At 38.8% G+C, this 27,629-nt stretch overlaps 1 protein-coding gene across 7 annotated transcripts in view; it reads right to left on the bottom strand.

Moving 5' to 3' along the window:
* thrb (thyroid hormone receptor beta) overlaps positions 1–21,270 on the bottom strand; it is a 125,903-nt gene extending 104,633 nt beyond the window's left edge. For 4 of the 7 annotated variants that reach the window (XM_051390860.1, XM_051390856.1, XM_051390859.1 and 1 more), the window contains exon 1: positions 20,831–21,270. The gene's annotated coding sequence lies outside the window, so the exon portion shown is untranslated. The remainder of the gene's footprint in view (positions 1–20,830) is intronic. The other 3 variants (XM_051390861.1, XM_051390857.1, XM_051390862.1) reach the window with 2 other exon arrangements.
* Between the last annotated feature and the right edge of the window lie 6,359 nt (positions 21,271–27,629).

Here is a 27,629-nt window from a genome sequence, read left to right as displayed (position 1 = left end):
GGTCTGCACCAGCTCCTCAGAAAACCACCTGGTTCTTTAACTGCTAAATGCTCCACCATGAGCGAGCCACTTACTGTGTACAGTAGGGCTGCGGACAGATATTCCAAATTCCTTTATTTAACCGTCAGAAAGTTACATGTACCATTATCACTGAAGCAGGCAGAGGAATAGCTAAACATTTGAGACTGAGTAACAGACAGCAGGACAAGGAATGAGAGAGGTCATCACTAACTGTTAAGCTAAAGTAATGGAGCTGGCAGAACTGAATAGTGCGAGTCGTTAAAAGGAAACTAGTGGATGTTTCAGTGTATAGCAGGTAAATATCTACGGTTTATGGACATAATGCACAAAATTAGATATTTGAATAGTTTAGACCTACTATATGTGTTTTTTTTTTTAGAATAAATAATACCATACCAAATAATGCCATTTTTGTCAGCACTAGTGTACAGAAGGTTTCTGTAATAATAGTAATCTAATGATTTTTATGCTGCTGCCAGAAAAGAGGTTGATGAGCACAAGAAGACTGTACCAAATGTTGTGAGCTGTATAATAAATAAAATACATTTTAAATGCTGGGAAACTGCACACACATTGTTTAGCCAAAAAAGGTGTAGGTTGTAGCATCTAGACAGGATTTCAGTAGGAGATGTTTAGTCTAAAACCACACACACACACACACACACACACACACACACAACAAACAAAACACACTAACACTGACCGATGTTGCTCGTGCTCTTTGGAAAGAAATCAGCAAGAATACAAAACTAAGTACAGACAATTTTTAGTTATTACTAAAATATGCAAAACGGCTGTTGTGGTGCAAAAGTTCATTCTTGATCTTGAACCATGTTTCAGCTGCATCTAACAGTCTCCATGACCCTGTCTCCTAGAAATTGTGTAGCTCATTTTTTTTTTCATAATTACATTGTGCTGACAAATGTAATAGCTGCCTGGATTATGTTCAGTGACAACGTTTCTGGAGTCGCAGGGAGGGAGGCTGGTCAGGGTAGATGGTGGACATACAAAGTGCAGGACTGTGACACCAGAGTTCGGGGGTTTGTGTCTGAAATCTGCATTTTGGCTAACTTCCTGCCGGGTATTGCAGTCAGCAGTCCCCTCCCTCCTCCCCACGTCACCACACTGACATTCTGCTGCCCTTGAGGACCGCCTCTTTGTGGAGTTCCCTCTGCTGATTGGATAAACGGGATACCAGAAACTGTATTCTCTTTACTGCAGAAAGGAGAGACTGGGAGAGCCCTGTTACTGACTGAACTCAATATATCAGCAATGGCTGTCTGAAGGTAGAGCTATTTAAAGCTTATTTTAACAAAACATATCACCTATTAAAATGTGTGACAAACAGCATTATAATGAAGTACTTTAGTGATGAAGAGATGCACTGGTCTACAAATCTTGTTCTCCAGATGAAAGAAAAGATGTTTGTTTGGTACAGACACCCACAAATATCACATCAACATGATTTTAGATTTTTTTTTCGGTGAAACTTGACTTTTTTTACCATATCATGCAGCCCTACCAGAAAGAAAATCCGCTGTCATTGAACATTAAACTCTGTATCAAGATTTTTGTGATTTGCCTAGGTTACGTTAATTAACATTTCCTCGTTAATAGAAAACATAATTCGGTTGACATTACGTTTCCTTCAAAATGTATTTGCTGTTGCAAATTAGTTTTACATTAACAGAATTTCATGGAGACAGGGCTGCCAGCAAGCAGACCTCAGGTTAAGATTATACTGTCAAACTACTGGTGTGGTCCTTTAAGTGACTCAGCATGTGCAAAATGATTACATAATACATTTTGGCCTGAATACCAACCCCTACACCTGGGAAACACCAAGAACCACTCAACATCTGGACAACACCTTTCTCCACTGCAGAGCATGGTGGCAACATGGTATATGGAGCTCATTGGCAGGGACTGGGAGCGTGGTCAGGTCTGAGGATACGGCTCGTGAGAGGGAGGGAGAGAGATCCTAGAAGAAGCCTTGCTGTAGAGCGGCCTCAGACAGGAAGAGCACGAGTAGACAAGGCGCCGAGCCAAGGCTGAGCTGGAGAGGCTTCAAGTTTGAGTGTCCTTGAATGACCCAGCCAAAGTTTGAACTTGAGCTCCAAAACAAACTGTAGAGTGAGCCGGCAATCACAGTTAACCAATAATCCGCCTCATGTCTACTAAACGTTAGAGGATGTGCAGGGAAAGATACAGCTCAAGACTTTAAGCTTCTGAAAACACCTACTGTATTGTATTTAAGCTGAACCTTCTGAACCTGCTTTCTCTTTTTAGGGTGGAGTGTGTTTACAGATGGCACAAAAATATTCCCTATTACATTTTAACTTAATGATTAAGTGACATTTTTATAAAGGACTGTAAAAAGCAACAAGAAGCTCCCCTCCAGTCATGTAGGGCTGCAGCTATTGATTCATTATTTTGATGAATTATTGTACCGATTTCCTCTAGGGTTTTTTTCAGTGTTGGGGGAAAGGGATTCTGTTGAACTCCGACTTGTAGTGGAGTATTTTCAAAGGGGGGTATTTTACCCAAGTAAAGGATCTGAACTCTCCTCCACCCACAGCCTAACTGCACCGGTGTGCGAGGGGTAGTTACATTAAGTTAGTTAGCATCAACAGATGTCTGTGTTCACAAGTCCAATAAACAAGAAATGTCTTCAGTGTGGCTGCTGTGGAACAATGTTAGCGCTCCCGCTTTTTGGGAAAAGCAGTAAAAAAGTTGGTTTTGAGGCCTGTACTATAACTCTCCTGTGGTAAACATATGCCTGAATTTCCTATAGAACAGAATAGAATTATACAGGACTTTTCTTTGTCTTGATATCGGCCATTAGCAGCCCTGCTCTCTAAATATCGGTGCTGGCATCGGCCATTAAAAAACCCATATCGGTCAACCACTAGACAAGCTCAGGTTGCAGTGTTATGGTTACTAAAAGGCTGTGTGTTGTGTTTGAAGAAAAGAAAGTCCCACATTAACGTAACTTCACAGCTGAGTTGGTCTAGACTGTGGACAGGTAGGTAGCTAGCTAGAAGCTGAGTTTGAGTCACAACATGCTAGCGCGCACACTGACGCAGTCGGTCGGCTGTGTGTCGACGGGTTGCTATGGTTACAGCTACAGTCCATGGAAAAAGAAACGGTAGAAGCCATCCGGAGCGCACTTTCGAAAGCGCAGAAAAGAAGAGCAGGAGAAACATGCAAAAGAGAAAGGTTCGTAATGTTGATTATATATTTATTAAATTCACCAAACATTCAGGATATTATCACGCTAGCTAGCAGTAGCATCATGTCATCTTACTAGTAAGCTAACGTTAAGTAGCAATGAGGGTGTGTGACGTCCCGCTTCGTTCGGCTAGGTTTGTTCGTTATTAACATGCAGGCGGCCCAACATTGTCGTAATAAGACTGTCATAAGACTGGTTCAGACTGCTGGCCTGGGTTGGCCTGGACGGGCTGGCTATTTCTCGAGAAAAACACTATACAAGTTGATGCTAGCTACAGTATATAGCACTTTGCATCTCATTGTGTGCTATGAAATGAAAAATTGAGTGGATGTGAAAAGTCTATTATTACTGTCCATATAGCAACATTAGATTGTTGTTTGGATTGTTTTAACACGTCAAGTCGCGGGAAATCAGTTTTACACCAACCAGAGTGCAAACTAATAAGTGCGAGGGTAGTGCCACAGGGATTCAACAGGGACTCAATTCAATTCAATTCAATTTATTGACTATAGACAGAGGTGATAAAGATGAGCATATGTTATAACGATAAAGAGATAAGTATAAATACATACGATGGTTATGTATCAAACAAGTGAGCAAATAATAATAAAGAATATACAGGTAGAGTTAGTTAGCAGACAGGTATGCACATTGAGCTGTGAGCATATGGGACTGAGGCTGTGTCCTGTATCACTCACTACTCCCTATATAGTCCACTATGTTGGACTCCCTATGTACTGACTAGGGAGTAGGGAATGAGTGAGTGATTTCAGACACATCCTAAGTGAATTTATATAAAAAGAATAAAATAATAATACAATTAAAATGCTTAGCAACTTAATAATAATATCATTTAAGAAATGGAACTGATTTACTCCATGTTTATAATACACTTGTTTGTTATGTCATTTTAGATTCACTATTCAAATATTTGGGACCACCTGCAGCTGAATCATCAGACCAAGAACAGCCATGCACCTCAGCTGCTCCGGTTTCCTCAGGTGAGTTTAATGTGTCAGTGAATGTTTGTGATGATAAAAATGTATTGACTTACGTGAAAATGACAGTATGTTGTGCCATGTCTCATCCAGTCAATGTTTTTGCTCTTGTGTGTTCTCTCTATGTTTATGGACCTCTTCCTGCCAACCTCACATCACAATTGACAGTATCTAATTTTGCACACAATGTTTTATGTTAGTTTAATTTTTTGTTTTGATTCTTTAGTGTGCACTTTTTGTTCTCAGATGTTGCACTACTGTTAAAAAATATTTAAAAATTTATTTTTTGTATATTTATTATTGAACAGGTTTATTCTTTTGCACATATTGTTATATTGTTTGTATTATCATTGTTTAAATAAATGTGCAATTCTTTGGACATGAGTTTTTTTCTTGTGGGGATGGGGCGCTATGAGTAAAGCTCACCTAGGGCACCCAATGGTCTAGGACCGCCCCTGGTTATAACAATCAGTGCACTCAAGTTACTCAAAGAATCGTCTAAGCCCAAATTATGACTTGGAACAGTTTCTACATCACACTGTACAAGTTGCATACTGGACCATGACTGACTTCCAAACTATCTGTGATGTCACAAATCATGCTGGTAGGCCCCGCCCCTTAAAATCGGATTTTCAATGAGAAACTTTCCACTTTCAGCAGATGAATGTGAAAACATCCTTCTAGAGTCAAACTCTGCACATACATCATTCAAACATCACACTGTAGGAACAAGCTGAAATACGGATTTTTGACTACTTTAACGGCCCTTATAATTGGAGAGAGGTTCAGTAAGTGGCTCAAGGACACAGCTGCAGGATTCACACTGACTGTTGCAGGGCTACAGGATACTGCACAATTACACCAAAGAAAAAAGTCCTTCTAGTTGACTGATGTCTCTTCAGAAGCACTTCAGTGGCATTTTGCTTTTTATTAAAATAACACCTTAGAGAATGTTTTCCATTCATTGACTCTTATGAATGACAACACCTCTAGTCATCCTAGCTGCAATGTTAATTGCTATGCACTGTCCTTTCATTGATACAGTCGCTGTGCCATGAAGGTCAGAGAAAATTGAAAAAGGAAAAGTCTTCTGCTGACTGATTGAACTAAATGGAAGATGTATTCACTAAGCTTTCCAAAGCCCTGTAGCACAGATCGAACAAATGAATGACACTAACGTTACATTGACAGCATCCCGGGATTTTGGAGGATCAGGCCAGTAGCTCAAATTAGTGGTTCGTCAGTAAAACAACAAAAATATGACGATAAACAAATTGATAAAGATTAAAGGTGCAAGAAAAGTAAAAAAGAATATCAAATAAGAATTTGTTTTATGATATTCTCAAAAAGATTTTTCAGAAAGATTTTTGTTTAAACCCCTAGATAGCAGTGTTATAAACATAAACTGAGGGCTATATTACAGGGGCTGTGATAAAGGTCCAACTGTTCTGATTACATTTTATTGTATTTTATTTTTTTCATATTGCAATATATCACCTTGCTTACAGTATCACAATATACTGAATTGTAACTCCTGTATAGTGATATGTATTATTCTTGCCAATACAGAACCCTGATGATGACATAGCAGCTATGTTCTGAAATAAAAGTCAATGGGAAGCTGTGAAGATCGGACTTGTTTCATTGCGGATAAGCAGGGTTTGCAAGCACGGTTCCCACTTCATGATGGAGTTAGGTTCATTACAGGTAAGTGGGACACTCTACAATAGCTCTCTTTTGTAGTGTTGTACGTCCAATTAACATCGCGGTGCAAGGATTTAACAACCACAACAACAAATTTGATCATTGATTGCATGTACATATGACCATTTACAGCAGTTTTGAATATAATATGAAATACCCATAATATATGTCTCTTAGTCAGGGGTTGTCCGTTTATTAAATGATAGAAAAGGAGTCCTTTAAGCAAAAAGGCTGGGAACCACTGATTTAGAGCTCAGACATCTCCAATAGGCTTATCTGAGAATTCGGCTTATGGCTCAGGAAAAAATAAACAAGCCACATAAAACACCTTTGAAGTGACATATCAAGCAGCTTATCCTACCAGTTGAGTTTCAAACAAAATACGCACCTATGTTTACGTATGCGATCTACGCGAAGAGCTAATATACTATTAAAATTTTCCAGGACAACATAATGTATTTCCAGGATTTTTGGTCTCTAAACTTCCAGTTTTTCCAGGATGGGTTTTTGCATGAGAACCCTGTGCAAGGTTTGCAGTGGATATTTATCTGCTAGATCTGTGTTAAAGGATATCAGCAGAAGTCTCTTTTTCTAACTTGCTTCATGCTGTCTTCACTCTGATCGATCTCTGCCAGCATCAGAAAGTTGTAGGCGGAAACACAAGCAGTAAGTCGATAGGTTTGTTGATCACATGCCAAATTCATTAGGTACATACACAACATGTTTTCATGAATTTGGTATTTTTGTGAATGTGTGCACATCTCCTTGTGATACATCATTACCCTGGAAAGGTCAAACAGCACTACAGCACATCAGAATCACAAACTGACTACAAGGGAATACTGCTGTCTGAAAGGAGCCAGGAAAATAAAAGTAGCTAAATGGCAATTGTGTGAAAACGGTAAACCCACTGCCAATTTTTAACCTCAAAGCTTAAGGTGTGCAATGTCACGGTGCTTGCCTTTTTGACCACAAACCCACAGGTACATGTAGTATGGGTTTTTATGATGCTGTTTTGTGTTTTTGCTTAATGAGCTGACTCAGCCAAAGGCCCATTATTTATGAGCTCATGTGGGCAAAACTGACACTGACCAATCAAGAGAGAGGGTTTTACATTAGAGCGCAAAAGAATACAGTTTATCTTTATGGATTATATTGATGCTGAATTGACCAGAAGACTGTCAACATGACGCCCTTTAGCTCATGTTCGAGTTTTTAATATATGAGTTAATATGTATATCTCTGAGTGAGTTTGGCACAGGTAGCTTTTAGTTAATTTAGATCAATAATATGTAAATTGTTTAACGTTTTGTCGTGTTGACTGCTGTTAGTTTCAAATGGTTTAATAATCAGTTTCTAATGGCAGTATGCTGTAAATGGTTCCCTTAGTATGCATGTTTTTAAACTACTATGCTAATTAAACATGATGTGTTGGGTGTGATGGGTTTTTAATGGTGTTATTGCTATTGGCTATTGACTTAATAATGATGACTCACTAAGTGTCAAAACCACAATGACTTCAAGGGTCACAATTACAAGACAGAAAGGTGCAGTGTGAACAGCACAATGATTTTATGGCTTTCACAGTCCTGTAGTGTGACCAAGCCACAACATACCTATGGGTTATATCTGGGAAAGCAACAGTGAAGTCCTGACTAGCAGTGAATGATAGCAGGGTCCACTCCAACTACTGACAGAGGACCATTTGTGCTTTTAAAGCTGCAGTAGGTAACTTTTATTTTTGTCATATTTTCTGAAACTTTCACTATATCCTGACAGTAGTACATGAAACAGATAATCTGTTAAACAATCAGGTTCCTCTGACTCCTCCTAGTCCTCCTAATGGTATTTGCAAAAACCCACTGGGCCTGGACGAAAATAACCAATCAGAGCAGAAAAAGACATAAAGACGCTTTGGAAGATAGGCTGGAAGATAGTTGATGGTTGAGTCTCATTCCCAGGGTCCCAAAGCGTCAGTATTTGACTCCCTGGGAATGAGACTCAACAATCAACTACCTTTATTGGCTCTGATTGGTTGTTTTTGTTCAGGCCCGGTGGATTCTCGCAAATGTCATTAGAAGTGCTTGTATGTACTTTAATTGTGTCACATTTCAAACCATGATTGCTGATAAGGCTTAAATAAGTGTTTTAATAGTTTGAGAACACCTACAGTATCACCCAACTCTTGTATGTATGCCATGCGAGCAGTTGTTTCTGACAGCTGCAGAGTACAGTATGTGCAGCCAGAAAACATCACACCAGTGAGTCTCTGCCTCATCGTCATTATCACAATTCATCACACTGAAGTAGCAGGATATGGGACTGAAATACTATCTTGTTGACGTTAAGTGTAGTATGTAGGTCAAAATGGTACACAAAGTGTCAGACAAATCATGGTGACAGGAAACAGAACAGTGTATGTTCTTCCATGTTGCACTTATTACACTATGTACTCTAGTTGTCAGGATGGTCAGGAGGTCTAGGATGCCGAGGTTTCTGGTGTCTGACTGAAGGCAACAGTTAACTTTGCAGGAGTCTTGGTGAAGACGTCACTATGACTCCCAATGTTCAGTTTATGTTTAGGACACCGCTCTCTGTTCATATCATGACGCCCATACATAAGGTTCACGTTTCAGCATCTGTGCAGTTCATTTTGGCCCATCGGTTAGCTTTGTGGGTGCAGTTAAAACAACACCTACATTTCTCCAATAAACAGTCCAGTACTGCAGTGTTCAGGGGAACAAAGGAATGTCTTTAAAGTGACAATCTCAAAGATTTTCATATAAATAAATCTGTTAAGTCACTCTTTATCCCATCTATCTGGCCAAAGTCTTGCAGTATTTATACATTTGCAGTATTACAAGCCGGTTGTGTGTGCCAACATTCCTGGAAAAAATGCTGTATTACAGTTTTTCTCCATTGTATACACACACAAAATGGAAAAATGCATACAATTCTGAAAATTTGAAGCTCATGTATCAACAAGACTCCAGACTAAACTAAACTTGAAGCACAATTTCCGTTGTTTTCACTCAAATTGAAAAAATTAATTTACTTGCAGAATTTTTTCCACAGAAATAGAAAAATATGCTTCAGAACCTCATATTTAAAGTTTTCTCTGGTATCAAACTAACCCAGTGGTAGTTGTCTGTACATCCATACAATGGTACACTGCAAACAGGAGCTGCTAATAGCTAATTCGGCATACTTTTAATGGTGATAATTTGCCAAAATAAATAGGCTATTGTCATTTAGTAAAAGAAAACATATCACAGCTATCTGGACACAAATTGTTCCATTGTTTTAACTGACTGCAGAGGATGTTGCATAAGGGGAAGAAGATTTGCATAAGCACCAAACTGAAAAAATAAAATTCATGATCAGAGTAGAATCCAAACACTACAGCACTGCCTGAAACAATCAGATCCATAACAAGTTACCAGTTCAATGGCAGTTCAGAGGAACGAGGTTTCAAGGTTTTGAAGATAAAACGTGTAAATCTTACATCCTCGGGGTGTAAAGTCGAGCTCAGAGTTTAGCCTTTAATGTAGACAAAAGCAGCAGAGGTTTGTATTTCACAGAAAAAGTCTATAATGTGAGGCCGTCTGCATTTCAAGGACAATCAAATACACCTGAGTCACACTGACAGATGAATCCCCAGATCTAGACATGGCAGGGCATACCTGTGTGTGTAAGTGTGTGAGGTCTGTATGTATCTGGAATATATGAAGTATCAAGTAAAACAAAGACACGATATGTTTAGACTTGCAGTAAGGTTGCTGTTGTCCCCTCCCTCTTTCTTTCTCAACCCAACCAGTCAAGGCAGATGGCCGCCCACCCAGAGCCCAGTTCTGCTCTAGGTTCCTGCCTGTTGAAAGGGAGTTTTTCCTTCCCGCTGTCACCAAATGCTTGCTAATGGTGGGAACTGTTGGGTCTCTGTAAATAATATTATACGGGGTACGGTCTAGACCTGCTCTATATGAAAAGGCCAAATGATAACTCATCATATTTACAGTTGTTTTATATAAACTTCCTGCATTGGTTCATTGTACAGTTTATCAGTTGTTCTGTACCGTTATTGTTATGCATTAAATATAGTATGAAATATCCATCCCCTGTCACTTAGTTAGGGGTTGTCACATTACTCAATAATAGAAAAAGGGGTCCCTTAAGGAAAAAAAACACTGAACTAGACTGATAAATATATTTGTATTGATGCATTAACCTTAACCAATATACTGGATCTGAATTGGTTCCAATACAGACCCCATCAAGTAGACTAGGTAATGGTCAGACATTGGGATGGGCTGATATAAGATATTATCGCATAACAAGATAAAAAACACTCCAGAGATGAATTTCAATTATCAGGATAATCATGAATATCTGTCCTGTATTGGTTTCCTGATTTATTTGAATTGTCACAAGAGGGAGCCTGCATCTTTCCAGTTATTCCAAAATCCTAAACTGTGGCTGAAGGACTGGCTTGCCTGTTGTATCCCCCACAAAAAAAGTTAAACCAGATGTGTGGAAATACTGAGGGTTCCAAACTAAAGAATGACAGGGAGATGAGGTTCCTATCTGTGATGCAATATAAATATTTGCTTCTTAACATATTGTAAGTTTAAGTGATTCCAGTATGTTTTAGTGTCATTTTAAGAGTTTTAGGTCTATTGATGAGTGAATTGCAGTTATTTTGGCTAGGATAATCAGGATTGTGACATGACATGAAATTTTCATATTGTCACAGGCCACATTAAATACATTTCTTAATTCGGTTGTAAAGTTAAAGCAATTCAATTTAATAAACCTTTCAGAACAAACTAATTCAAATTTGACACATCCAAATGTGTATGAATATTTCTAATTTTAGTTATAGCCTATATAGCCACAGAGCTGATCTGTACTTGGTATTTGTAAAGTGGGTCCATTTCAAATTGCAAAATGTTTTCCATATGTAGTCTTCTGCGACGTATTGCAATTCTGCTGCAAGCTCTGTTAGTCTTTGCAATTCTTGGTTATAATGTCACATGATAGGGTCTATATTCAGGTTACAAACTACTCTGAGTTATCAGTTTATTAGGTCAGCTTGGGGCAATATGGATTAAATATTCAGTCACAGTAGTTTTTAACCATTTATGAATTTAGGATACTTCATTATACTGAAGAAAAATATTATGCCAGTACTGCCAGACCTGCAATGAATGGTCTTAAAATGGTCAGTTTTTATTCAAACTCTATTATAAGTCAACTTTGCATCACAATTCAGCACAAACTTTAACCAAATTTCCAGAAAATCAAAGGAAAACCCTAATTAATGCATGTTTCCATCCATCCACTACTGTTATGTAATATGATAATACAAGGAGTTAGGAGGAGATAAACAGCTGGTGGTGCTAATTCTCCAGTCGGGTGCCATTAAACCGTTGCAGAAAGGGATGATGTAGCAAGATGATGGAATTAAAAAAGAGCCAGTCCAACCTCAAACAAACAAAAACCATCTGGAAAACATGATGGAAATATGATATTTCTGTATGATTCACGAGGAAGGTTACAGACTCCTCATCGCTCCACACATTCATGTTTCATCTGCCGCCATTTAACGTCTCTTAAGTGACGTCTGTGTTACATGCTTCACGTGTGTCATGATAAACATGATCAACTTTTCCACCTCAAAAATGTGTATTAAAAACAGGTGGAAAAAGGCAAGAAGTCATTTTTAGTAGGGGTGCACGATAGGGGTGCAGGAAATTATTACGTCATTCCGATAAGTCCGATATCATGACGAATAGCCCCGATAACATATATCATTTTGTCAGCACGGCAGTGGCCCGCTCTCACTATGAGACCTGAATGGCCTGCAGTGAATGCTGTGTTTAAGTGACGTTGCCATAATCAGAAAAACTCAAAAATTCAAGAATACCCCCTCATGTCGGAAAAAAACTTGTTAACTCGGTCATAATTTTGGTAATTGCTGACTTGAATTGATATCCACAGTATTTTTCCACGTTACACATAAACAATAGAAACACGAACTTAACAAGGCCGAAAAAACGACTAGCAAATGTGGGAACAGGGAATTTCCTTTACATCGTGAATGCAGCACAGCGTGCTTACGTTTGAAAACAGACAACACGGCGTCGATTGTGTGGGACACAGGTCGCTTGTTATTTGTAACAAACTAGTGCAGTGCCTGTAGGAAGTATGTGTTGATATAGAAAATGGGAGGTTAAGTAGCTTTTTCATGGATGGCCAAATGAGGTTGTGTTTAAAAGGTGCAGCAGCTAGCTACAGACGAACATCCACAGATTCCGATTCCAGTTTGTTGTCCTCGCGTATCCGGATCAACTGAACCTCATTTACTTTAGTCAAAAGGTATTGATTTGAATGGAACCTAAGCCAAAATCATTCAAACCTAATTTTTTGTTACTATGAATGCACTTTTTCAGTTTGTTTACACAGACAAGTGTAACTTGTGTCAGTGCATTATGCACATTTTATGTATTGTTATTGAGGAATGCACTTTTTCAGATTGTGTTTACATAGAAATGTTTAAATCTAACTTGTGTCAGTGCATCAATTTTCCATATATATTTATTTTTTTGAACTTCTGGAATGCACTTTTTCAGTTTGTAATCCCGCTGCATGTATTTGCATCAGTTCAAGGGGCCTTTATTATTTTTTTTGAGAGGCTTGCCAATAGTTTTTCATTGGAAAAAATTAATATCTCCATTTAAATTTTTGTTTTTGGGTTTGTTCATTGTATTAATGTCATGATCTTAGGCCATGATCATATATATATATGTGTATGTGTGTGTGTTATCGGTTATCGGTATCGGTATCGACCTTCAGGAGCTGAAAGTTATCGGTTATCGGTATCGGTTTTTAAAAAAAGTTATCGTGCATCCCTAATTTTTAGCTCAGCATACTGTATGCGGCAGGTTCTTGAGAGAATTTGCCAGACAGCCATCAATCTGTGGGACTCACAAGAGACAGATTTTGTTTTTTTAAATCATCAAAATCAGTTCAGCAGAGACCAATCCTGTCCTCCAGTCCCTTGTATGGGTCAAGCTTTTTTCATTAGAACCTCTGAAACTCAAGTTTTCCATTAAAACATTTGTATTCTCCAACCCCCACATCATTTCTCAGTCTTGACAAAGCTCCTCCAGAGCCACAGAGGACATTGCACAACTGTTTTAAGGTTGAGTGGTATTCTATTAGTTCATGCAAATATCTATATTATATATATTATATATTATATTATATATATAAGGTCAGGAGATATATATATCTATATCTATATCTATATATCTATATCTATCTATATATCTATATATATATATATAGATATATATATAGAGAGAGAGAGAGAGAGAGAGAGAGAGAGAGAGAGAGAGAGAGAATCTGTGGAGGTCCACTTTAACTTGCCTAAATGTTAAAGCCCTGCCTTGCTGTTGGCCTGCCTGCCTGCTCTTTATCTGACAGCTGTTTGCCTGATTCACTGGCCCTCTACACAATGCATCTCGGGCGATCTGATCACAAGTGGACAGCTCTAAGCATAGGTGTGAGTGCATCAAGACACACTTAGGATGCATCGTTCAGACCAAATTCGGAGGTGGTCTAGGCCACATGCTTCCGTAGTGCGTATGCAATGTGTCGTGGGTCACGCTGAAGGACCGCCTACTCAATTGACGTCCTGTACATTCACACGAAACATGCTGTCTGATTTCCACTTCATTTCACTGTAATGCAAATGATGTGTTTGGGCTCTCTTACCTGCCAAAATAAGGACCAGATTTTTTCCAATTATTTTTGGTTTTATCTTTTTTGGTCAGACCTGAATCCAGACCACTGCAGCAAAGACCTTGGTACATGGGGCACTCGCTCCACCAGGCCAGCCACCAGCACGCCTTCTAATAATTTTACCATTAAACTAGTAACCACAATATCCCCAGACTCCCTTTAAAAAACTGCACAATTTAGAGAGTTGTTGAGTGAGGAGCAACTTTATAAACTTTCTGAAACGGCTGTGACTTATTCATTCAATAAAAGCAAACGGATCGAATTCCCCTTGAAGTGCGTTTTACCTGCCAACATTTAGGAGTAAGGTGTTTTAACTGATTACACCATTGACACAAAAAAGAAGACATCATTTTCTTCACGATAAAAATGTCACATTTTACAAACACTAACACTGTAAATTATTGGTTGCTCGTGGAGACAGTCCCCAGCCTCCCTTAAAAAATTGTACAATTGTGTGATTGGTTGAGTTCAGAGAAACTTTATGAACTTTGTGAAACGCTGTCTATAACAATTTGGGCCTCGTAAATTTGGCAAATTTATACATTAGGTTATTTCTTTCTTGTGTCCATTTGTCCCAGCGTGTTGGCTACTGTTGTTGGGCTGCTGGTTATAAACAACAACACATTTGGCCTTTGCAAACAGAAATTATGTACAGGTTTATTTGCATATAGAGCGGAAGTGAGATCCAATAACAAGTGGTCACTTGAGATGCATGTGGAGTCTTATTATAATGCCATGTGTGAACTGACGTACATGGAGCAGTCCACTTGCGATCAGATCACCTAAGACATATGCTAATGCCAGGTCTAAACAGGGCGGTCGCGCCAGTCGCCAACTGTAATCCTGCCTCAGTGACCGAGTGAACTGCTTTTAAACTCGACCTGCTGTGTCCCGGTGTGAGCTTTTGGATCCTGTTACCTGCACCCTGTTACTGGAACCCTCACAACCAATGTGATTTGATTTCACTAACAATGGGTCGACCTAACACGTACAAAATGTATGAGAAGTTGATTACAGCCATTCAAAGGTTTTATCCAAGTAAAAGAGTAGATTTCCCAACCAACACCCACTGCGGGGAGGAAAATTAACTTATGACCATTACTGAATATTGCAACTGCAAGATTAATTAACGTAATTGCTGTTGTAAGTACTGTCATTCCTTTTGGGGGGGATTTTGCAGGGTGAATTATGCATGATTGCAATTATGCAATCATGAATTATATTGTACTGTAATAGTCACAACTAAACACTTCCACATGGGACTGGGAAGTGGTTATGGTTCATTGACGGACCACAGTGAGTTGATGCAAATCTGTGGGTTACACACAGAAAAGAAAATAGCTGCACAATTTAGACAAACTTTCATACGAAAGTCTTTATGTAGGTCATATAGAAGCATCAGTATTAACTTGAGACCAGTTAAAAAGTCATTTTAGTACAGTTACCATCAGCTGTGTTAGCTTAACACATTATGCACCAATCTTTAGCTAGCTCTAGCTACCTATCTAAAGATAACTTTATTTCTAAAGCCAACCATCCAGTGCAGGAAGTATGGCTCACTGATATATGTGGACCGCTGTAACATCCTTCGACAGACACTTGTTAACAGTAGCATTTCAACACTAACAAAGTTAGTTAGCTAACAGTAATTAAAAGTCCACGACATCCAAGACTGCCTCTGTGAATAATTTACATTTCCTTTCATTATTAATTGTTTACTTGTATTATTAATATGTTCAGTTACATGTTTGACTCCTCTGATAATCTTTTACTGCCTTTTGTCAAGAGTTCCATCACTGGTTGCCAACCTCGTGGTTCCAATCCTCTCTAGGGGTCGCCAAAGTGGGTTGTGAGGCCTATTCCAAGTGTGTCAGAAAACTTAATATATATATATTACAGCAGGCTTATATCTGAGCATTTCATTGATTTCTGTGATGTAAACTGAATTAAATTGTTATTTTTAAAGTTCTGATTATTTTTTAAGATATAAACTTTCCAAAGCAAAACCAGAGAACAACAGTCTTCACTCTCAGCTACACGGTCTCGTCCTGCATCAGAAAAGTATACTGTTAAAAACAACCAAATCACCAAATTTATCAAAAAATAAATTTTGTGTATGATTGTTAAAATATAATATAAAAATATCACAAACTTCCTTCCTCCTGTTTGGGTTCATTGCACCGTTTATCAGTTGTTCTGCATTCTGTTATTGTTACGCATTGAATAAAATATGAAATATCCATAAAATATGTCAGGGGACATCAGTTAACTCAGTGATAGAAAACGGCTTCCTTAAGGAAATTGGATTTGGAACCTGTTTAACTAGGAGATACACGTCTACACATAATTCTTCTCAGTACAATGCCCTACAATTAATTTCTATATACAAACTCAGGTATTTAGTAGAGCTGGGATGAAGTCATGCTGTCAATACCTCAATGCTATTTAACATTTAACCTACATCAGACTAACCACATTACCAAGCCATAAAACCAACAATAGCAGTCAAGATTGTATTCAATCATTTCTCAATATGGATTAGAATATGTAGATAACACTGATACCATTATACCACAGCCTTTACAATGGATTTAATGATCCAAACTGATCTATGGTTTAGTCTCCTCAATGTTTTGGCAAGAACATGTTGTTACAGCAGATACGTTCACACCAGAAAATATTCACTGCACAATGTAACAAGATTCAACAGTAAGAGAAACAAGTGAGCCCTGTACAAATACAAGCGTATGCGCCTGTACTGGCACGCAAAGCACACTTGCCAACCTACATAGCCATCGGCATCATCAGCTGGTGGTGGAGCCGTACTGGAAAACTGGTATCAGAACAGAAAATATAAAAATTTGTTTTGTTATATGGTATCACTATCATTAACAATGTATTGATTTTTATGATGTTCAATAAATACAAATGTAGATCCCACTGTACTGGTTGCATAAAAATGTTTTGTTTTTTTTTTTAAATCGATATATATACATTGATTGAATCATACCTGCGTATCATGATACGTATCGTATTATTAGATTAAACAATACTCTAAATGCCCTAAACAATACAGGACAGAACTGGAAAGAACAGTGGTCTGCCATTGGTGGTCATCGTTTAAAGCAGTGGTTCCCAACCTTTTTCCTTCAGGGACCCCTTTCCTATCATTTGATAAACTGATGACCCCTGACTCAGTGACATTACGTAGTAAAATAAGCTATTTGGATGAATTTGGAGCAGAGATTAGTTTTTCCAATATTTTTAGGAACCTTTTTCACAAATCGCAATTTTCAAATGGTACAATCAACAAGCGTCAGGGAGAAGTATACACTGAATTTGTCAAAATTGAAGCCTATTCAACAGTGTCTTTCTTACATCCCTTGAAATCAAGAAGACTTTGGGATCCACGCATGAAGCTTTGCCGACCCCTAGTTGGGGTCCCAACCCCCAGGTTGGGAACCACTAAAGGGACACTGTGCATGTGTTTCGTGGCATGTTTAGCGGTTTTCATCACAACTGATTTTTCCGGTTTCTGAATTGACTACAGTTTTCCTCCAACATTAATTTGCCCACAGCACAGGCTAAAACACAATTTTCATCAATTTCCAGGTGTTTCCTTGACGGAAAAACTAGTCCTTAAATTTCCAGGTTGTCCAGGAGGCATTGGAACCCTGAAAACACCAAAACACTTGTGCATTATATGCATAAGTATAGACAATTAGGTGACAACCCCCCCGAACATCATGAATCATCTTAGCCATGGTCCACTTTCATGTCTCCTTCCATTAATGTATCTCACACACCTTAGTGATGCACTGTAGTGTAACATGAGATGTACATTTTCCAGCAGAGTGGAAAAACATCTGCATCACTTTTGCACATTATTATATGGATTATTTAAAACAAATGGGACATGCCTAATTTTCACTGCACTGTTAAGATCGAGCAGTACAAAAAAGCACAACATGATACATCATGGGTCTTGCACATAAGAAGTAGTCCCTGGGGGCATCAGCTTCAGCGTGGATAAAGTTCAAGAAAATAATTTTCCAGGACCTTTTCAGGACAGCTAAAATACAATAATAATGTAATTTTAATCAAATTGCAGGTGTTTCCATGATTACAGCAAAACTTTTTAGTGACACAAACTCAGTTTTGTAAGTTAAAATCATTAAGTAGTTTTTTACTAGGTATTTTGTTTTCACAGTACTAACAAAAATTACTAAATTAAGTCAGTGCCACTTAAAATCTTTGCTGTAATCAGTTCCAACTACTTTTTGAGTTAAATGAACTAATCTGGTTTTACAATGAGGTCTAATCACATTAATTAAGTGTAAACACCGGTGTGTTCATCATGAGTGTGCAGAGCCTTTAATAGATACCACCCTCACACTACAGGCCCACATGTTAAAACTTGTACTGACAGCGTGTAGGTGTGTAACAAATTGTTGCATCCATGTATACCTTATACCAAATGAAAAATAATGCTTTAAATCTAATAATGCGCTGTATTTCTACCTTGTAGGGAATACTAATTTTCAAAGTACTGCCCATACATTTAATGAAAACATATTCTTTGCTTATAAATCAGATCTTAGTTTCTGTAAATGACTAAAATAACTGCTATTAAATCAAATCGCCAACTTAAAAAAATGAATTGAATCAATTACATGGAATAATTTACTGAGGAACAGTGTGACAGTCTCTTACAGGCCTGACTGTGATGTACTTTAAGTGCCACAAGTTTAATCTGCGCTATGCTCCGAGATCAAAAACGTCTTGATCAACACGCTGAAGCCTCCTCGCCCACTGCATTTGTTCTGATGCCACAGCTTTCTCCTGCCATCACTCAAGGAGACAACTGTCATCCTCACAGGGGCGGGGTGCCTATTAAGATTTGAGAACAGCCTAACAAGTTCCAACAAACTCATCAAAGTGGTAAGTATTGAACATTCAATACTAATGCTTTCCAGCTGTTTGCCTGGGGCCACAGACTGTTCTTTCCTGCATGTACATAAAATACACTCTGGTGTCCTGCAGTATTATATACTGAACTGTGTACTGTATGCATGAGCCTGCTCTGTAAACTGATAAACAGGATTTTAATCAATTTCCAGGTGTTTCACTGAAAATTAATCTCTAAATTCCCAGGTTTTACACGTTATCCAGGCAAGGACGTGTGCAGAGGGCCACCCCATTATCCTTAGCTCTTGAACTCAGCACTGTCTGCATCTGTAGCGTTTTAAAGCTGACACATCCATTGGTACCAACCATATCATGCTAGCATGTTGGGAAGGGGGCTAAATAACGCTCCAATGTTAGTCTAACTTTGGCAATGGAAAAACCAACATGGCCATTTTGGGATCCTTTGACCTCTGACCTCACGAAAATGAGTTCTATGGGTACCCACAAGTTCCCCCTTTAAAGACATGACCACTTCATACCAGTCACATGCAGTTTTTGGGTTGTATAAGTGTGTTATTTCCACATAGTGTATTTGATATTTCTGCATTGTTTAGTCCCTAAAAATATTTGAATTGTATAAAGTGGGAAAGCTGAGACACATCCCTCAGCTGAGACCTGACGCTGCCTTCTGTAACTCCTTGGAAACTCTTGTATTGCATGATGTAAATGTGAACTGCCATCCATTTCAGCGCTTCGGCTTTGCAAATACAAATGGCAGTATAAAAAGTTTTAAAAAAAATGTATTTATGCTTTGTTTCTGTGTTTTACAAATAAAGGCACAAATACTTTTATGAATATCATAAACACTACTTAGAACAGCAGCAGCTGTCACAGTTCCAAGGCTTCCCGCCCCCTAAACCTCACATCTGACACCAGGAAAAAAAAAAACTCCCACAGTCACCTTGCTGGATCGCTCATGCCCGAGTGCCCTTGTATTTTCTGACAGCCTTTGAAGGCATCACTCTGTGCTCATACATGTCGCCTGTCATACTTCCTCCAAACTACGGCGAGGCAAACAGGACAGCTTATAGTTCTATGTAAACAGGCCTAGCTAAGTTTACACTCACAAACAAACCTTCCCGCAGGGCTAGTGCCACACATTTGGCCAAACGAAGCTTTAGCTAACAACTGAGGTTAGTGTTTGTGCAGTGTCACTGATATACTCAACTGTAATGTTCAGAAGTCCAACCTTTAAGGTCATTCATGCACTGTGTAAAAGGATTGCTTATTTTGCATGCCAGATGTTGATCGAGCGCTTCAGTGAAGTTCCCGTTGCCAGAGCGAAAGCAAAGGTTACACCAGAGCCAGCGAGCTGAAATAAATGTCTGACATATATTGCAGAAGTAAAAGTGAAGCAGACCCTGCCAGAGTATTATCATAAGCTGACAGGATGCCCCAGGCTATGAGTGAAACGGTAACTTGGGCCCATAAACCAACTCCCTCAAGTCTTCATAAAAGCTAGTCCGGTTACGTCCTGTTCTCTTGTGCCGACAGAACCGCGAGCAAAATATATATCAATTTAATGCGCTCTCGTTTTCTGTTAAAATGAACAACGCGTAAAAGCAATTTATGAGTGTTTCTAAGTCATTACGAGGCGGTGCTCAATTCGGCGTGAACAAAACACATCAGAAATTGAATACAGTTTAAACTTTTTTGATCAATTCCCCTTTCATTCCCGCTATCTCATTCCGACTAAATGCACCGTCGTGGGCGTGAGGGAGCAGTGTTAACCAATTATAAAGTTGAAATATTGCAGTCATAAAGTGCTATTTGCTGGATAAATTGTACGCCGAATTGTCCTAAAGACTCGTATGATTCTGGAAAGGTCGAAGTCACGTTCACCCAGGTGTGAACCGTGTGCCGATTAGCAAGGCAGCGCTGAATTGCACACATTTTGAACGTAGTTCGGAACAACACTTCTCCCTCCTCGTAGGACACAAATAACACATAGGTGGTCATATTAAAAGCGTGAACATTAATAGGAACATGTAGCTCAGAAACAGCAATGTACGGCAGCATACCCGCTGTACTGTCAAGCAGCCAGGGTTTGGAGAGGCTGTCATCGGCTACACTGTTGTCAAAAATACCCCAAAATCAAACATACCGCATATGCAAGACGAAGCTCGTATCCAAATATTACTTGGAGTCCCGGTGCCTGTGCATTCCTCCTCAACTGGAACCAGTGTCGATCTCCGTCGGCTAAACTGAACGGGACACAGCGCCAGGGTTTAACCTGAAATGACCCGCGCTAGTGCAAATCAGGCGAGGGCTCTGCGTGTGTGTGTCCGCTGCGTGTTGCACTGTATGTGTGCGGGGTGCAGTGTGCGCTAACAGTGTACGCTGAGCCCTGGACGCAAAAACTTCAACATGGAGCCGAAAACAAAGCTTTAAAAACGGCACACTAACCAAACTGACAATTGTAGCGCTCCGACCGATCGCTACGGGGGGATCAGAGAGCCGATTCACGGGCAGGAACCGAACAAAATAAGCCTCGCCCTTATTACAAACTCCCAAGTTTTTTTTCTCCTTTTTTTTTGTCGATGGCGGTTGGCTGTCTTTACAGTAGGCCTGGTACATGCCGACAGGGCAGGAAACATACTGCTCCAACTTACTGTGTGTGTGTGTGTGTGTGTGTGTGTGTGTGTGTGTTCAAGAAAGCAAGAAGAATTGGACGAAATAATAATAATAAATCATTATAATGTTATTATAATTATATGTTAATTATTATTATTATTATTATTATTTAGTACAAAGCTGTATTACTTATTTTAATATATTTGTATACTGATTACTTAACTCAGTTACATTAAATCGGTTTCAACTCAAATTAGTACAGGGGTCAGCAGCCTTAAGGTTCTAGCAAATGTGCAAAGGAGTTTTTTGGAAATGTTGAAGTGCCTTTATTGAACTCTTTTGCAGCTATTGGTAGTGGCACTTCCTGTCTTATTAACATAGAAATATTCATGGGGTGGCCAGAGGGTGGCATGGAGCATTTAAAGCTGCAGTAGGTGACTTTTATAAAAAATAACTTTTTGTCATATTTGCTGAAACTTTCACTATATCCTGACAGTAGAACATGAGACAGATAATGTGTGAAACAATCAGGTTCCTCTGGCTCCTCCTAGTGCTCCTAATGGTATTTACAAGGATCCACCGGGCCTGAATGAAAACAACCAATTAGAGCAAAGAATGATAGTTGATTGTTGAGTCTCATTCCCAGCTTTCCAAAGTGTCTGTATTTGACCCCCTGGGAATGAGACTCTATCAGCTATCTGTCTTACAAACCCTAACCAACAAAAATATTTCATGTATGGACACTAGAGCCAGCATTTGTGTGTGTGTGGCCCAAATACAGGGGCTTAGCACACAATTATAGACACTGTACATGGTCTATCCATTCTACATCCATGACTATTCAGTCTACTATGAAAGAGGACCACTATGGAAATAATAAATTTTTCTAACTCTAATTTTTCTTCTGTGTTTATCTTCAACATTGTTTTATGAATATGTATGTATTTGTCACAGTGTTTGACATGGTAGATATGGATCTATTTGAGATTCAAATAATTTAAATCAAATCAGATATCTTTGTGGACCCTATTGACATGATGGCCCTGTATAATCAGTTCCCTTTTTTCTGATGTCAGACTATGAGAGAATATAACACTGAGATTTTATTCCAGCTTGGCTTTATTGCTGAGCACTGATTCCTGAGCTGAAGCACAAAGTCCATCAAACCACTGTTGTATGCTGATCTGACAACATGTGCTGTGTGATCAGCAACGGTAAAGGAGTTTCGAGTTTTTACTCATTCTTCTCTGTGTTTTCATTATGAAAGAAATATGTAAATACAGCAGGGAGAGGGAATTCCAAAGCCAAAGTCTTACCTCATGCAATAGTGTATCATTCAGTATCTGCAACTCCAATGAGGCTCCAAAAGTGTGCCTGTGTTCACTACAACTGTGGTTCTTTTTGGTGTCAAGGACCTTCAAACTGATCCCTACTTTAGGTTGTGGACCTGTATTTGATAAGATGTAGTCTCAGGGATCCCCATTTGATAAGATTAAGTCATTCTATAACTGTCTATACTGTAGATTGGCACATTAACAGTGAGGAGTGTGAAACCCATGAACACAATAGTCATTCTTACACATTTTCTCATTGGGCTAACTTCTAGTCATTTAAATAATAATAAAACTCAAATATTCCCCATTTGTCTGGGGACCCCCTGAAGGACTCCTGGGCCCCTAGGTGGAGAACCACTGCACAACAGTAATAGCAATATCAGGCATGTGGTAGTGGGGCCCTAAATCCCCACTACCTAAGGGTGGAGTCTTTATTTTAGATAGACTATGGTTAGTTTCTGGAGGCAGCGAGTCACTCTGCCGGATGCCCCTGATTTGCATAAAGTTGCCTATGCAACTGAGGTGCCGCCAATGTGAACGAAAGGCACTGCGGCGCTACCAGAATGCATTTCCCTGCTGCTAACATAGAAATTAATGACTGATCCTGTTGACACGTACAATAAGATTTTCAATGGCCCACCCCTATGAAAAATGTTTGGGTGCCACTGCCTCTAGTCTCATGCGTTCCACACGCTAGGCCACAAAAGCTGTTCTTTTTCCTCAAGGGACCCCTTTTCTACCATAGCATAAACTGACCTGACTAAGTGATATATTTTATGGAGTTTATTTAAAACAAGCAATTTGGATGAATTTTGCCCCACAGATAAGTTTTCATGATATTTGTAGGAACTTTATCCAATTCTCTGTCTGTATTACATTGAGGGTTTTTTTTTCTAACAATCATACACTCTTAAAGGGGAACTTCGGCAGATTTTTACCCTAGTCTTGATCACTAGAGGTCACCGAGTACTGTCGATAGGAAAAAGAACGACCAGAATTGGTTCTAGCATACTGGAGATCCTGCAGCTAATGGCCAGAGCTCCCAGTTAGTTATAATACACTTCCTAGAGAGTGCTTTTTGCTCCTCTTAACAGACACAAAATGCAATTAAAATGTCTGTGCAACATGATCAGGACCCTTATGTGACAACAACATGCCTTTTCAACTCATACATTGTGCATAAACCGCACAAAACAGTACTGTCACCTACCTGTTTTTCAGCCGCTCGCTTCACCGAAAGCCCAGAATAATCGATCACGGAGATAATGCCTTCACGACGAAAAAAAGTTTATTTCCCCTCAAAAATGTGTTGCCGCACATCCCTTCTCAAGCCGTGTCTGCCAAAACGAAGCTAAATGAAGTTATGAATATAACATTACCTCCACAGTGGTTGCAGCAGTCTTCATCCTCGGAATGGCGTTTCTCTTCAGCCGGCCCCGCTGTGTTGTGTCTCTGTAGCAACCTCCTCAAAATGTTTGCTGCAAATGCGGTGATCATTTTCGAATAGTACTTGTATGGGAGTTTGCACATCCAGCTGAAGAACAACTAGCAACAACTGCAGTATCTCATGGTCATGGAAAGGTAGACGATGAAAGTGTAGGCACTGTACCTTCTCATTCTGTTGCCACAATTTGGAAAGGCACAAACACGAACCATTTCTTCTCCACAGTAGATCAACAACACACGTTATTCTTACTCCACGCTTCTTCCCTTGTAAACACCTCCGATCAACGATCTCTTCTTCTGCGTTTAAATGCAACAAGTGAAGTCCCGTGGGATTTCACTTGTTGCAGGTAAACGCAGAAGAAGAGATTGCTGCATATAGGAAGTGTGCAATGTTAATCGGAGAGACAGTGTGTGAAGACATGGGCAACATTTTTTGAGGGGGAAATAAACTTTTTTCGCCGTGAAGGCATTATCTCTGTGATCCATTATTCTGGGCTTTCGGTGAAGCGAGCGGTGGAAAAACAGGTAGGCGACAGTACTGTTTGTACGGTTTCTGCACAACGTATGAGTTGAAAAGGCATGTTGTTGTCACGTAAGGGCCCTGATCATGTTGCACAGACATTTTAATTGCATTTTGTGTCTGTTAAGAGGAGCTAAAGGCACTCTCTAGGATATGCCCCCAAGAAGTGTATTATAACTAACTGGGAGCTCTGGCCATTAGCTGCAGGATCTCCAGTTTGCTAGAACCAATTCTGGTCATCCTTTTTCCTATCGACAGTACTCAGTGACCTCTAGTGATCAAGGCTAGGGTAAAAATCTGCTGAAGTTCCCCTTTAATAGGCTTTTTTTTTTTTTTTTTGACAAATTCAATGTTTCTTCTCCCTGACTGTGTATAATTTTAAAGTTTTCTTACACCCCCTAAAATCAAGAAGGCCTTGTGACCCCTTGTGAATCTTTGTTAGGAATTACTGTCTTAAATGTTTCTACAATTAAAGAAGTAAAAGTTAATTACAAAGTTCAGGTAGGAACAAATGAATACAAATGAAGTGAAACATGAATCTGAGAATGAATGTCGAACACCAATAACTAACGGCCAGCCAGACAGCTTCTCATTCATGGACTCCACATATTGGATTGTTGTCAGTAGAAAGACTTCAGGTGGATCCAGCAACGGCACAGCCTCTTTCTGCTTCAGTGCCATATTCAGCATGTTATTATGCAACAGCATATCTTAAAAAAGGAGTAAGTTAACTTAACTTAATCCTACAAAAAACATGGAGTCAGTCCCATGATTTAAACTAAAAAACAAATTGTTGAGTAATAACTCAGTTCTTTAAGTGAACTTAAATTTGTCCAGCATCTTAAGTATTGGTGATAAAATAACAAATATATAATTCCAGTTTGTTAAATTGACTAATTTTCTTTAAGTTGACTTTATATCATGACTATATGTAATCCCCACTGTGCTATGATGCTTCAGGTTTTTCAATATTAGTTTTTATGTCAATTTATAAATCATCATATACCCAAGAATGTCCCAAAGTGTAAGAATTTGATGTTAGTCACATAAAAAACAAGTAGGCTACCAGTAGCAGTAACAAATAGATTAGTTGGTCCACAGAAAATTAATTGGCTAATACTGATAATCGACTGATAATCAAATAATTGTAAATTGTTTTTATCATAGGTCAGCTGTTTTAATAATGATAGAAAATTTCATTATTTGCTTACAGTGAAACTGCACATTTTCGAGTGGCCTTTTATTGTGGCCAGCCTAAGGTACACATGTGCAATACCCATGCTGTCTGATCAGCATCTTGATATGCCACACCTGTGAGGTGGATGGATTATCTCGGCAAAGGAGAAGTGCTCACTAACACAGATTTTGACAGATTTGTGAACAATATTTGAGAGAAATAGACCTTTTGTGTACATAGAGAAAGTCTTAGATCTTTGAGTTCAGCTCATGATGAATGGAGGCAAAAACAAAAGTGTTGCATTTATAATTTTGTTCAGTGTAGATATATGGGCTACTATACCATTCAGGGAAAATGCATTTTATTATGGAACAATTTGATACAATACGACGCAATCTTTTTTCTTTTTTTTCCATTCTAAATTAAAATGAGCTAATCCTACAAAAAATAGATAAAAAAGTTCCAGACCTTTATTTGTCCCAGAAGGGCAATTCATTTTGCTGCAGTAGCAATAAAAGTAATGAACATATATAGACAAGTTTAGCATAAAGAATAGAGGCAACTCACCCAGCTACCTCAAAAGTAATAAGAATACGCTTACCAACCACTCTAATTTACAATTTTTTTTACAAATCTCATTTGTCAACCAAAAACATTTTTTTTACAATCAAAATGAGACTGCATTTACAATGGTTACTTCTAACCATATAATTTAGCTAGCAGCTCTCGTATCGACTGCGTAAGTTTTTAATGCTCAATTTAAGTAACCTTCTTACATCGGCTTTAATATCTAATATGCAGCATTCTGATCTCTAGCTATCATTTGCCTGGCTATTAATGTTAAGCCAAGGGCACTTGTGTGTTTTTGACTGGTAGACAAACACTGAACGTCAGTCTGTCCGCTACTATTCCAGTAAGTACTGGTTATATGAATCATTTAGTCCACATGTAACCTGAATGGAAGATGCATAGTCAGCCTATAGACAAATCGAGCTCATGCCACATGATACCTGTATTTTTATGAAACCCAAATAGGGAACACTGAATGCTCCGAATGTTGGCCTTTTAAATAACTACATGGTTATTTTTGAAATTGTCTGGCCTGCAATGATGAGCTAATGTTATGTAGTATGCTTTATAAATGCAGCATAATTTCATAAACTTTGCATCATTCTACATACATTTTTCTTTCTGATTCTAGCTGCCTGTTTCTTATTTTCTTCTTCCATTTTCTTACTGGACTTAGTATTGAATTGGCTCTAAAGTCATGGCAGAATCACAGCTTCCAGGTAAATTATTAGTGGAAGGTTTCAAAGTCTTCTGGCAGTGATTTATGAATGTCCCCGTCATGCATACCTTGGATGGCAGTGATCACTTGGTGTAGGCCTGTTCACTTACCTTATATCACCTTTGCTCTCCTGTAATGTATGTTTAACTTGGACGTTCTCCAAGTGTGTAAAAAGGCTGTAGTCTGGCTGCTTTTATACATGCTTGTGTCTAAACAGCAAATGATGACAGAGAAGCCTTCTCTCTAGATTATGCAGCACTCTAATAAGAAAATTTCCGCTCCAACAGATGTATGAAAAACTGTATTTTAGCTAAAAACTGACCACCCACAGGCGGCCGTTTTAAATCAATCTAAAAAAATGTATAATAGCTAGAGCATTCATTCTTTTTGCAGCAGAAAGCTAAGGTTTCCTCTTTTCATTATCTTCTTTTTTGGGCTCTGGGTAATCTCACTACTTTATGTCTCTACTTTATGTTTTCCTTACGTACAAAACGTGGCGACTGGTGCGGTGGTGCCAGCTGACCGGTGTGGTTGGAGAAGAGCAGCTGCTAAAACATTTTAAAA

Source organism: Dicentrarchus labrax, unplaced genomic scaffold (assembly GCF_905237075.1).
Source record: "Dicentrarchus labrax unplaced genomic scaffold, dlabrax2021, whole genome shotgun sequence".
NCBI lineage: Eukaryota > Metazoa > Chordata > Actinopteri > Moronidae > Dicentrarchus > Dicentrarchus labrax.
The sequence above is the reverse complement of the archived record's forward strand: the minus strand, read 5'-3'. Positions and strand labels throughout refer to the sequence as shown.